The sequence below is a fragment of the Pinus tabuliformis genome, chromosome X, assembly GCF_031772625.1.
Source record: "Pinus tabuliformis cultivar Carrire ecotype Pingquan chromosome X, CPIR1, whole genome shotgun sequence".
Taxonomy (NCBI): Eukaryota; Viridiplantae; Streptophyta; class Pinopsida; order Pinales; family Pinaceae; genus Pinus; species Pinus tabuliformis.
In genome coordinates, this window is record NC_142308.1 from 457,183,295 (window position 1) to 457,196,431 (window position 13,137).

General features: G+C 40.7%; 2 pseudogenes; both read left to right on the forward strand.

Moving 5' to 3' along the window:
• The first annotated feature begins 2,279 nt into the window (after window positions 1-2,279).
• On the forward strand, window positions 2,280-2,931 carry LOC149140581 (5'-adenylylsulfate reductase-like 5 pseudogene; annotated as a pseudogene).
• A 97-nt stretch (window positions 2,932-3,028) lies between these two features.
• Window positions 3,029-4,268, forward strand: LOC149140582 (uncharacterized; annotated as a pseudogene).
• Window positions 4,269-13,137: the final 8,869 nt, after the last annotated feature.

Genomic DNA, 13,137 nt, shown 5'->3' on the forward strand with positions numbered 1-13,137 from the left:
AGTCTTATACCTGTACACAGGCTTCTACCTGCAGAAAGCTACAACCTTCTCTTTTCTTCCAGGGACCACGTTTCATAAATTTTTAGACTAGATCCATCAACAACATCATTCAATCATCAAATATATCTGCATTAACCAATCTCCTTTTGAACCAACCACAACCGAATCAATCAATTACTCTGACAACCCATCAATCTGATCTTTCAAAATGTTGTCACTAGAATACAGTAAGTAGAACCCAAGCCAGAACCCAAAACACTGCAACAACAAATAGAAGCAACTAAAATATATTTTATAAGGTATACGCTACTTCTATGTGTCGAACCTTCATGCATACATGCCTTCCTCAAATCAAACCTGCATATACGCTGCTTTGATATGCAAAACCAACATGTTTACGCCCCTTTTCTAAAGTGAACCTGCGTACAGATCTATAAATGATGATTTAAACATTACAACTATTCCAGACTTCAATCATACCTAGATCATATCATTTACAGAATAATATATGCGTCAGTATTCAAATCTAGAATATTCATGAGAAAAAACACATAATGATACCTCATTTTACACCTTAAGATCACGATCCATCATTAGATCTAGTTCCTCATCATCTGCTAAGGTTCATCCTTGGTTCAGATCTAGTAATGCACCATAACCCAATAACTTGCATACTAGATCTCACACTTCATCAGATATTCGATACTTGCACACGTTGGCCTAATGACCTTCTCCTGCTTTTATAGTTTGTAGGCCTTTCTCAATACCATGGACCAAAACCACTTAGGACCAATACCTTGGACCAAATACCTAGGGTCAATACCTTGGACCCGATACCTTGGACCAATACCATGGACCAAATATTTCAGACCAAAAACTTAGTTTTCCAAGGTATACACGCTTTTCCTTTTGTGAAGGTGTGTGTGTACATATATGTGACTTGTATACAATGAACCCGTGTGTATACATGGCTTGGCCAATGGTGAACCTACGTGTTATCACTCAAGAAAATTAGTTTAAATTCTGAACATCATTTTTTTTTTTTTGAAATTTGTCAAAAGGTTGGTGTCAGTTTTGGGCCTAGTCTTTTCATCTTGTTTTAGAGTCTTGTTAAGAGTCTGGTTAGTATGTCAAATGGGGTCAATTCTCTGTTGTAGTCCATCACTGGTCTCACACCGCACCTAAGTTCCATATGCCAATCCTATTTCAAAGTTCATAGCGCACAAACCTCGGTTTAGGTGATTTCGTAGCGGAAAACACCAGTTTTGCACTAACTGCGCTACGAAATGGGGAATTCATGCTGATCCATAGCACATCTCACCCCAGCTGTCATATTTTCTGCAAGAATTTTACGGGAATAACATGTGCAAGGTTTTACATGTCGGTCTTGACACGTGTTCTGTAGCCTTCAAATTTGATTCTTGCCTGTACTATTCAAATCGAGATTTCCATCCAAAACCAAATTTGAAAATTCTCTACTAAGACCGAAACTTCTGATTCTGGTTTCGATTTGTGATCAATCTGGCAGTATGACTTCTGGGAAGAATGGACTCTTGTCACTTTCCTTTGTTTCTAATTTGCAAAATGTCTTGAAGAACAGAAAGATCGGAAAGGCACAATGCTTGGAGCAGATACAGAGGCCGTACCACCTCCACATTACAGAGATTGCAGTAGCTCGAAAATTGAGGGGTTGCTTTCAGAAATCTTTGTTCTAAATTGGCACGTGAAAATGAATCACCGAAAGGTGATATAGATCATAAGAAAAGGCCAGCCTCGCCACCAGAAGGGAATTCAGAACCCAAGGTAATTGATCGAGAATATGCTGAGGTAGTTTTTTCACAAAGACCTCACGGTGGTGACTTTGAAAAGCTTGGGAATAGTTTCAGGCAACTGGGATTTTGCATGGTAGAGGTTGGACTTTTATTGGCTCGACTATGTGATCGGGCTATTGGTGGTATAGATTTGGAGAACACAATATTGGAATCTTCCACAGCAAAGGGTCATCTCATCCACTATCATTCACTCAGTGAAAGAATTCCGTTGATGAACTCTGTAAATACAAAGAGAACTAAAAAAAAAAGGGCTTTCTGCTAAAGATGTTGGATTTCAATTGGGATGTGCACATTCAAGAAACTGTTTGCCAGTGAGTTCAGACCAAAATATCGAAGGGAAAGGTCACCACGCTGTGCCTGAAAAGAATGCTTCATTTCATAAGCAGACTGACATATTGCCCGTGCCCTTCTTTGCCTGAAGTGGCCTTTGTATGGCCGGAAAAATGCATGACTGCTGACTTTGAGTCATCTGAAACTCCCGTCTTTCATCCTTCCAGAGTTAGTGAGCTTGATGATGTATCATTTGAAAGAGCCTTGGATATGCTACGTTATCATGATGCCCACATGGCGGTGCTGTTTCATGCTTCATGGTGTCCATTTTCAAAGTTATGTCGATCTTTATATGATGACCTATCTTCAATGTTTCCAAAGATTTATCATGTAGCTGTAGAGGAGTCTGTTCTAATGCCCAGTGTTCTTTCGAGGAATGGAGTTCATAGTTTTCCATCTCTCTTTCTACAGAACCAGACATCAAGGGTGCGCTATCGTGGATTAAAAGACCTTGATTCACTTGTACATTTCTATAAGGAGATTACAGGTCTTATTACAGGTCAAACGGTGTCGGTTAAGGCGTATTTGGCATGTAAATTTGGCACTCCTGAGTGACAATACACCACTTATTTTGAAGCATGCACTGCACATGCTCAACTTGAATAGAATTTGGTGTCGTTTAAAGTTTTCAAAGACAAGAAACTTTCAAGAAGGTGCTAAGAATGCAAGAGTATGGGCATCTCTGGCCTCTGTTTCTCTTGGTTAAGGCCCAGTACATAGACCAGAGTCCAGCTGTTCTGAAAATAGGGAAATGTGGTCTAGGACATGATGAGACAGGGATTCTTTCATTTGTAGATTCTCACAGTGGCAAAGAACTTGAATCTTATAGGCTTTCCTATCCCATATCTCAAGTGAATCCTCTGCCAATGACAGATTCAACTGAGCAACGGCTACATCTTTTTGTTGATAACAATGCAAGGGCACACTTGTTTCCTAGAACCAATGAAGCACTGATTATGTTTCTTAAACAGATGTCAAATATTTACTTATATCTTGTTGATATAGAAAAAAGATCAATCCAAGGTTATGGTATCAACAATCAGGACATGTCAGATATGGTGTTTAAGGATTATTGCTTCAAAACTAGAGAACTGTGGTCTGTATTGTTTCCTTCTGAATTGGAGAAAATTGTTGCCACTGTCACAAAAATCTGAATGAGGTGTGGAATGTCTATAGTGTGCTCAACTATTTACAGGCTCTTGTTGAGAAGTCTGAGATCATCCAGATCCTAGAGGAAGAGAAAGAAGGTAATTTAACATTTACTGCAACTGATGGATATGACTACAATGGAGGAAGCAATGTTCTGAAGGTTCTGGGATACTTTAGTATTATTGGTCTACTTCGTGTACATTGCCTTCTTGGAGATTATTACAGTGGACTCAAGTGCTTGGCAGCTATAGATGTTAACCAGACAGGTGTCTACAATTCAGTGATTGGAAGCCATATCACAACTATTTATTATTATAGATCCGCCAACCTTATGTTGAGAAGGTATGTTGAGGCAATACGGGCCTTCAATCAAGTTCTGTTGTATATAATAAAGACCAAACAGTTCCATCAAAAGTCTCCACAGTTTGACCAAATTCTGAAGAAAAATGAACAGATGTATGCTCTATTGGCTATATGCCTCTCTATCTGTCCACAAATGAAGCTTGTTGAGGAAAATGTGAACAATCAGCTGAAAGGGAAGTATGGGGAGAAGATGGCAAGCATGCAGAGAAGTGATGAGGCTGTGTATGACGAATTTTTTTTTCATATGCCTGTCCTAGATTTATTACTCCTTCAGTACCAAACTATGATGAAGCTCTTGTAAAAAATAACCAGGATGCATATAGGCATCAGTTGAAGCTGTTCTTATCAGAAGTTATGACATACAAGCATAAGACTCATGCAATTGATCATGATGGAGGAATTATATCAAATGCAGATGTTGACTTTTATATTGATGAGGATATCGTTCATATTGTTGAATCAAAGTCTTCAAAGCTATACGCTGATAACTTTATGCATCACATTATCAAGTGTGAAGAGATTATTAGTGATTTGGACAGAGTAAGCTTGAATAAGATGGTTGTTGTTTTTGCATTATGGAAATGCCAGCTGTAATGAGGTCAAACATCCAAATTTTGTAATTAGAGAAGAGCAGTCTTAAGCCATGAACAGTGGCGATCATTTAGCTATGAAAGGAAGACTGTGCTTTTGAAATTACACAGCAGTTTCGTAGCGCGCTACGAAACTGCTGTAGCTGCATGTTACAATTCAGTTGATCAATTATGGTCAACAAAGCGGCAAATCTTTTGAAAGGTTTTTGTCATCACACAGGTACATGAAGCGGTGGACAGCACATCAAGGACGTGGCAGTCTGATCTATTTTGGGTAATTAAAGGATAAAGGCATGCTTCTTTGGATTCGAATATTTTGAGGCAAACCAAGGACCGACAAACAGAGGCAGTTTCCTATATTTCAGGGTATTGGAAAGGATGTGTCATTAAAGATCAAACATGGAGCGTTGAACATCCATTACAGCCAAATCGAAAGAGGACCAGGTGTCAAAGAACAAGGAGAGGCCATTATGCATGGAACATGAAGTTAGAGTCATAGTTAATTTAGAACTCTTTAAAAAATCCAGTCAGCACTTTAGTTGTATTTATTAGTTAGTTCAATAGCTGATAGGTGTCAGTAGAGGTAGTTATCGACTCCCCTCATGCTGGAGGAGGAAGCTCGAATTAGTTAGAATAAGGATTCTATATATAGCTGAAACAGCAATGTAACAAGGGTTGGAAAATTTTATAACAGAGGACTGTTTTGGCTTATGTAAAGACAGAATTCAGTAATATAAGTTGGTTGTTTTTCTTCTCAGGATTCATGAGGGATTTCCATGTTTAGAATGTGTGATTTTATTCTTTCCTTAATGTCTTTTACAGTTGCATATATGTATAATCACTCAGAATTCACTGATTGTGCTCTGACTTCCTGTATGCATGTATGAACTGTGGTTTTATATGAGTTGTGTTCTGAACATCTAAATGCTCAATGCCCTGACTTCTATGTAAAGGCAGTATCATTATTTACTGAAGTATGATTGACTCCATAGGCCCAATGGAAATTAGTTTAATATTTGTCCAACCTTCATATTTGTCAATGTTATTCCACAAGAGTTAGCCATCTTATTATTAGTCAAAATCAATAACCCTTTGAGAGAGCCCTCTCAGGCTAGGGAGGCTAAGCCTTAATCTAAAGAATGGTTTGAAATAGTTACTTGAAGTCTTCCTGGTTTGCAGCCTTCCAGGGCTTGATTTTGAGATAACACTACGTATACCTCTCTTTCTTCGTTCTGTGAAGTCTAATCTGTAACTCTGTGCTATTAACATGCTCTATTATGATCTGTCATCTGAGTGAGTTGCCATCAAGGACAACACCTATTTCATAATGCCAACACCCTATCGAGGATGCAATGTTGGGAGTTCAACATATTCATGCGGAGTTACAAAACCTATGCTTAGAGTTGCAGAGCTTGAAGAAGGAAAAAGCACTCGGTCGGAAGTGCGTGAAGAAGTTTGTTGCCTCAAATGTAAAAACCAGGGGCATGATAAGGATCATTAACCTATTTTTGCGAATTATATGGTTGGGGGAGGGTCCATGCCTCTGAGGAAGGAAGCCCCGCTAGGACCAAGTACATGGTCCACACTATGGTGCATTATCTGTCAAGTAGTAGGAAAACATGTAACAAACAATTTCCACTTGCTGCAAAAATTTGTGCAGGCACCGCAACAGTTATTCTGCAATTTCTATAAATCGGTGGGCCATGATGAGCATAATTGCCATAGCTATGAGTTGATGATGGAAATAATGCCCATGTATTGAATGCAAATAGAAACTTGGCCTCTGGATCAAGGCACTGGGGGAGTGCACAGAGGATATCAAGGATGTGGACGAGGCCGAGGAGGAGGAGGACCTGGTAGAGGTCAAGGACAAGTTATTTGCTACAATTGTGGAGTTCGAGGACACTACGCTCGGGAATGTACAAGCTAGACATGCCCATCTTTTCGATATTGCACTCATTTTTACCACAGGATAGAAGAATGCCCTATACTGATAGCTAAGATGTAGGAGAAGAAGGCGCAACCTTAGCAACCCACCCATAATTTACAAATGATGAGGACTGAGCCTAGAGATGAGGATCCCAATGTGAATATTATGCTATGAAACGGGATGATGACTAGTGATGATAAAGGAAAGCAACCAGAAAAGAGTGAGTGGGTTCACAAGGCTCCAGAAAAAGAAGTTGGGTTTGACTTGGAGTGCGTAAAGGAAACATTCATGGAAGAAAATAAAAGCTTTGTTGAGGCCTCTACCTCAGGAAGTCAAGATAATCTATCTAAAGAAGTTGAATCCTCCATGCTTACCACCCTCTTGGAGACTTGTATGAAGTTGTTGCGTGATAGAAAGGTAGTAAAATGGCTTCAAGAGCCGATAAATAAGTGTGCTAGTAAGGAAGGTGCTCCTAAAGGACACCACGCAATCAAGAAAATAGGAAAACAAAAGACAAGAACAAGGAGCGAAATGAGGCTTACCGCGCAAATAGGAGACTATGAGATGGATCAAGTTATTTTGGATCTGGGGCTAGATGTGAATGTTTTGCCTAACCAGACACAGGAAAGAATGGGGAGATTTGCTGGTCTCCAATCCAATTAAGAATGGAAAATCAATAGAAGATTATCCTTATGGGACGATTGCATGGGGTGACTATAGATATAGAAGGAGTGAGCGCGTTGGCCGATTTTGAAGTAATAGAGATTGTTGATGACAACAATCCATACCTCACGCTCCTAGGAATTGATTGGGCCATTGATATGAATGGGGTAATCAATTAAAAGAATTGGACGATGTCGTTCGAAAGGAAATCACTCCGCGTAGTAGTCCCATTGGACCTAGCAGAAGGACCGCACTATACTGAACTGGTCCACGACTATGAGGAAAGCGATGATGATTTAGACCAGATCTATAGATAACAACGAGAAATCAAGAATGGGTCAATCGAATAGCCAATGGATGAATTGCATGGGACTGTGAAAGCTTATGTACATCAAATTCAGATGAAGAATTTGAGCACTGGCATAATAGGTTGCACGAAGTATCTATGTTGCGCTGTAATATGATGACGAAATCGTTGCGCTGTCTATCATCCAAGGTAAGAATTTTTTCTTACTATGATGGTCTAACTGATGTAGATAAATTTATGGATGCATTTGAAAGGGAAGTTCCTGAGAAGCGTCGCTTCCAAGCATTGGATTTGGTGCAGCACGCTATGCCTACATGATGGTGGGGTACACATAAAGACAATTTTGATGAATGGAAGAAATGATTCAGGCGATCATTTAGAAAAATGGACTAAGGTTCATGGAACAGAGCTGCAACTAGAATGGGTGCATATTTTTTGTCACACTTTTGACATTGTTCCTATGAATTGGTCTCTAGAGATAGAGCTCTACCACAATACCATGGAGTGGGACATATTAAGAGAAGGATTTTTTATGACCTTGATCTTTGAGGATGGGTTTGAAAAAATTGATGAAGCGCTATAGGAGGTTAAGGCAGCAATCTTTAGAATACTGCAGGATTCTTTAGACTTGATTCCCAAGACTGGAGCACCCAGCTGCGCCATGCATTGGTGTGCTACAATGTGACTGTTGAAGGAGATGATGAGGATCCGAGGAATATTAACATCCCAGAGGCAGAGGGCCACTGCAAAGTTGAGGGACTGTAGATAGAGAATCTAGACATCACTGCACCATTGAAGACTAGACAAGTGAACATTGGCACAGAGGCGGAGCCGAAATTTGCGAAGATTGGAGATTACTGGGATGATGCCATAGTAGATAAGGTCGTTCTGTTTCTCCACAAATACCAGGATTTGTTCCCTACCAAATTTTCAGACCTAAAAGGTATCATAGGAGACTTGGGCATAATGAAGATTACCTTGAAGTTGGACGCGAAGCTGATCAAGCAGAGGCCATACTGCCTTAATCCCAAGTATAAAGAAAAGGTTCGCTTAGAGTTGGATAAGATGCTGGCAACAGGTATTATTGAGCCGATGGAGGAATCTGATTGGGTGAGTCCAATGGTCGCTCAAGAAAAGAAGCAGAAGGGTGAAATATGAATTTGCATAGATCTCAGGAAGCTTAATGATGTTTGTGTTCATGATCCTTTTCTGACACCATTTAAGAATGAAGTATTGGATAATGTTGGAGGATAGGAAGCATACTCCTTCACTGATGGGTTCTCTAGATACCATCAGAATAAGATTGTGCCAGAAGATAGGAGTAAGACCACCTTCGTGACAGAGTGGGGATGTTTCTAGTATACAGTGATGCCTTTTGGACTTAAGAATGCACCGGCGATATTCTCGCACGTAGTCATCATGGCATTCAAAGAGTTCATTCACAAATTATTGGAGGTATATTTTGATGATTGGACAGTGTTTGGGCTAGTAAATCACCATGTAGCTAGTTTGCGCTTGATGTTGGATACATGCCAAAGGTATCATATTGCACTAAACCTAAAGAAATGCTTGTTCTGTGTCCCTTTTGGAATCTTGCTAGGTCATGTGGTATGCAGTCAAGGAATTATGGTGGACCCTCCTAAGATCGTAGTAATAATTAATTTTGAGGCACCAAGAAGTGTTAAATAGTTTCGTGCAACACTGGGTCACACTGGGTACTATCAGAAGTTCATTAAAGGTTATGCCCAAATTACCACATATATGGAGTAACTGCTGAAAAGGTACGCTACATTCTGTTGGGATGAAGAATGTCAGTAGATCCTGGATGTACTAAAGGAGAAAATGGTCACTATGCCGATCCTAGTCTTCCTGGATTGCAAGAAGGAATTTCATGTGCATGTGGATGCTTCATGTATTGTGCTAGGAGCAGTGCTAACATAGGCCAATGACGGAGAATTGGATCACCCTATAGAATTTGCGAACAGGAAGTTATCTAAGGATAAAAAGAATTACTCAACGATAGAGTGTGAAGGGTTGGCTATGGTGTACGCTCTAGAAGTTCAGACATTAACTGCTAGTCGGAGATTTCAGGATAACCATTCTACATTGAAATATCTAGTTACTAATCATGTGTTGTGGGGGGGGGGAATATGCAGATGGTTGTTGTTGTTTCAGGAGTATGATTTTGAGGTGATTGTGAAGCCAGGAAGGTTGAATGCAAGGCTAGACCATCTATTGCACATTGAAATAGGAGAAGAACTTACTAATTTGGAGGAAGGATTGCCTGACGTGCAACTATTCGCGGTGTGTGTAGTGGATAATTACTTTGTGGACATTATCCACTTTATAACTATAGGGACAGCTCCAGAAGGATATAGTAGTTAGCAGAAGAAAGAATTGGTGGTACGCGTGACAATTTTTTTTGTAATTGTAGGGCTTTTGTATAAGATGGGATCAGATAAAATACTTAGACGTTATGTACCCGATTTTGAATGGAACAATATCCTCACTGAAGCTCGTGGAGGAGCTGTGGGAGGGAGTTACACAGGAAAAGAAACAACGTAGAATATTCTACACACTAGATTGTGGTAGCTTCCACTGCATAAGGATTCTAAAGAATATTGTAAGACATGCAACGTGTGTCAGAGAACGGGCAGGCCATCGTGGAGGGATGAGCTGCCTTTGAATCCACATGTGTCATTTTAGCCATTTGAAAAATGGGCTATCAATTTTGTAGGACCTATTCAACCTCCAAGCAAGAAGATGGGTGCATGGTATATCATCACCGCAACATAATATTTGACCAGATGGGCAGAGGCATAGCTAGTGAAAGACTATACTGGGGAAATAACAAAAAAATTCTTGTTTGAATATTCGTTGACTAGGTTTGGTTGCCAGAAGGTGTTGATGAGTGATTGTAGTACACATTTTCTCAATGAAACGATCAATGCGCTGACAAAAGAGTTCCAGGTTTATCACCAGAAGATTATGCCGTATCATCCTCATGCCAATGGCACGGTAGAGGCTTTTAATAAGATATTGGAGAATGCACTGGTGAAGGTTTTCAATGCACAATGGAATGATTGGGACATGCTCGTACCAACATTGTTATGGGCATATAGAACTACTTGTAAAAAGCTTACTGGTCAGACACCTTTTAGGTTGGTCTATGGCGTACAAGTTGTAATGCCATTGGAGTACATCGTGCCTAGTCTACAGATAGTAACTTTCACAGGAATGGCAGACCGTGGAGCCTTAGAATATCAGCTTGTGCAGCTAATGGAGCTTGAGGAAGATAGGTTTTTGGTTGGAATGCATCAGTAGGTTCATAAGGAATGCGAAAAATCTTAGCACGACCAGCACATCAAACTACGCACCTTCAAGGTAAATGATTTGGATTTATTATATGACAGTAAGTTTGATAAGTTTCCAGGAAATTTTCAAATGCATTGGCTAGGGCCATATGTCATCAAAGAGATTACAGATGGTGGAGTAATTCATCTCGCGAAATTGAATGGAGATCCATTTCCGAGAAGGGTAAATGGAATCTGATTGAAGCCATACACTGGGGATCTGGCCCAATGACTACATGATAGTAGCACAGTCTTAGGGCTCCAAGCAGCTGCAAGGAGGTGCGAGACTATAAACTACATTGCCCAGTTTATAGAGCCACACGAAAGAGGGGATGCGTGAAAAAAAATGATGTCACAGTACTCAAGAAGCGCAAAGGGAATTGTGTTATAGGAGGAGAGATTGTGTAGCACAGCTAGAAGGTAACCATTACAGTCATTGTTCATGATTTGACTGCTAGGAGATAGTTAAGAGGAGTGCGGGGGTGGAATTTAAGGTGATTAAGGCTAAAATCTTTGGGGATCTACCGCCAAATCAGCATTTAGGGACGGATTTTGGGGGTAACAGTAGAATTTGAATTTGAATTTTCCTATAAATTACATGTGGCTGTCCAACAAAAAACACTTTGCATACTTAGAATTTCTGTGTTGAGCTATCAACTGTTTATGAATCCTTAGTTTTTCGCTGATTTAGTCATCTCTTCTGTATTTGATAAGTTACTCGAGGATACCCAGTAGTTTATTCTGAGCATTATGTCTGGACCAGGAGAGACTACAAGTACTAGAGGAGCTATTGTCTCTGAGGGAGTTGCTCCTGAGGTGATGAGCATGGAGGCTCCGATTCCTGTGCCTACGATGTCGAGGTCGCCTAGGTCGAAGCCTACACCAGTGAGAGAATTCTCGAAACCTAATAAGGAAAAGCAAAAGAAGCCCATGCCAGTGCGTGAGTCACCGAGGAAGCATGCTATTATAGAGGCCTAGAAGAGAGAAAAACCGAGCACTAAGGATAAGGGAAAAGTGGTGGATTTGGAGGCTGAGGAGGGCATGGAAGACATACACACCGTGGGAGTGGATCCTATATCCAAGTTGCCAGATTATATCCCTCTGCGCAAGGGAAAAGTGAAGGTCCCTAAGGACCCAGATGCAAGAAAATTCCTCCTCAATACACCCTTGTTACCAAAGATTTGTTGGGTTGTGTTATATTCTTTCCACGACCATCCCATGTAGTTAACCGAGGGGTTAGAAGGGGGACAGAGCCCCCCCTTCATTGCACTGATTGCATAGAGGGGGGAGTCATAGGGGGTTTGAGGGGTGCAGGTAACCCCACTCAATGGGGTCCAGGGCAGCGCCCCAGAAAATTTTGTTTTTGGACCCTATATTAGGTTGGTCAGACCTACCTATGGTTTTGTGCATGATTTTTCGCATGGTTTTGGACGTGATTTGTTTTTGGTCCATGGTTTTGGACACGCTGGTTTTCAGTCCATGGTATTGGATGCTTCAGCATGTATAAAAATGTATTGTAACATTGAAAGGAACATAATGAAAAATAGAGCTGGTAGTCCTAATTTTGGGATCCAGGGGAAAATCTCTATGTATATGTGTCTTATGTGTTACGCTATCGCATTGTTTATTTTCTGTGTTTTAGAATTTGTATGTAATTAATTTTTGTATGGAGTTAAAACCTACAAGAGTATCACTTTTGAAGGTCCGTGCTTGGTGCGGATTCCCCATCTCAAGTTGGATGACAGGGATTTGGTGGACCATGAGAGGTTCCCCCTCTTGGCCACAAAAAACTACATGAGGAGGATATTTTACAAGGAATTAGGTGTCACCATGTTGGAGCCTGTGGAGTGGATTTGCGGAGTGAATCAGTCGGGGTTGCTAAACCTATTGTGGGTGCCCCATTACCATCGCTTCAACGTCAACCTTATTCTGATCAAGCAGTTGTTGACCCTGGTGCATGACAGTTGTTTTTGGCTGAGCGCGCCAATCCCTATTACTGATGTGTTGATCTAGTAGATCACGTTGTTTCCGTACTCAGGGTTGAATTTGGCCAAGGAACTTGGCGGAAAGACAATCGAGTGTAACCTTGCTGAAAAGATGAAGGACAAGTTCAAATTGGTGAAGAAGCTGCGTGGGTACACAATCACCTCTATCACTAACCCCGCTGTGCAGATTGCCACACAGATCCTTGCCAGAAAAATCATGAGAAAATATCACGTGGATGAGGTTCTAGCACCAATAATTTATTTGGCTGCCCAGTGTGCAAAGGGCGTGCAGTTCAACTGGGCATGCTACCTTTGTAGCGAGTTCCTGACGAATTGTCGAAAAGCGTAGGATGAGAGTAAAACATTCCACTATCCGTGTTTGTTGCTCTCCTTTGTGCTCATCACTTGGGACCTGCCAGAGGACAGACAGTTTCCTCCTGTAGATAAGGATTTTTTGGAGGTTGCACAATTTTCATCCCTCTGGGCAACAAAGGACGCTGCACGTGTCACAAAGACCAAAATATTCTGGGTGTTGATGGAAGCGAGCATTCGCATGACCATCAACCAGAAGCCATGGTTGTCACCAACCATGTTTGAACAAATCTCGAAGTATGTAGATTTCAAAGCAAAATTCC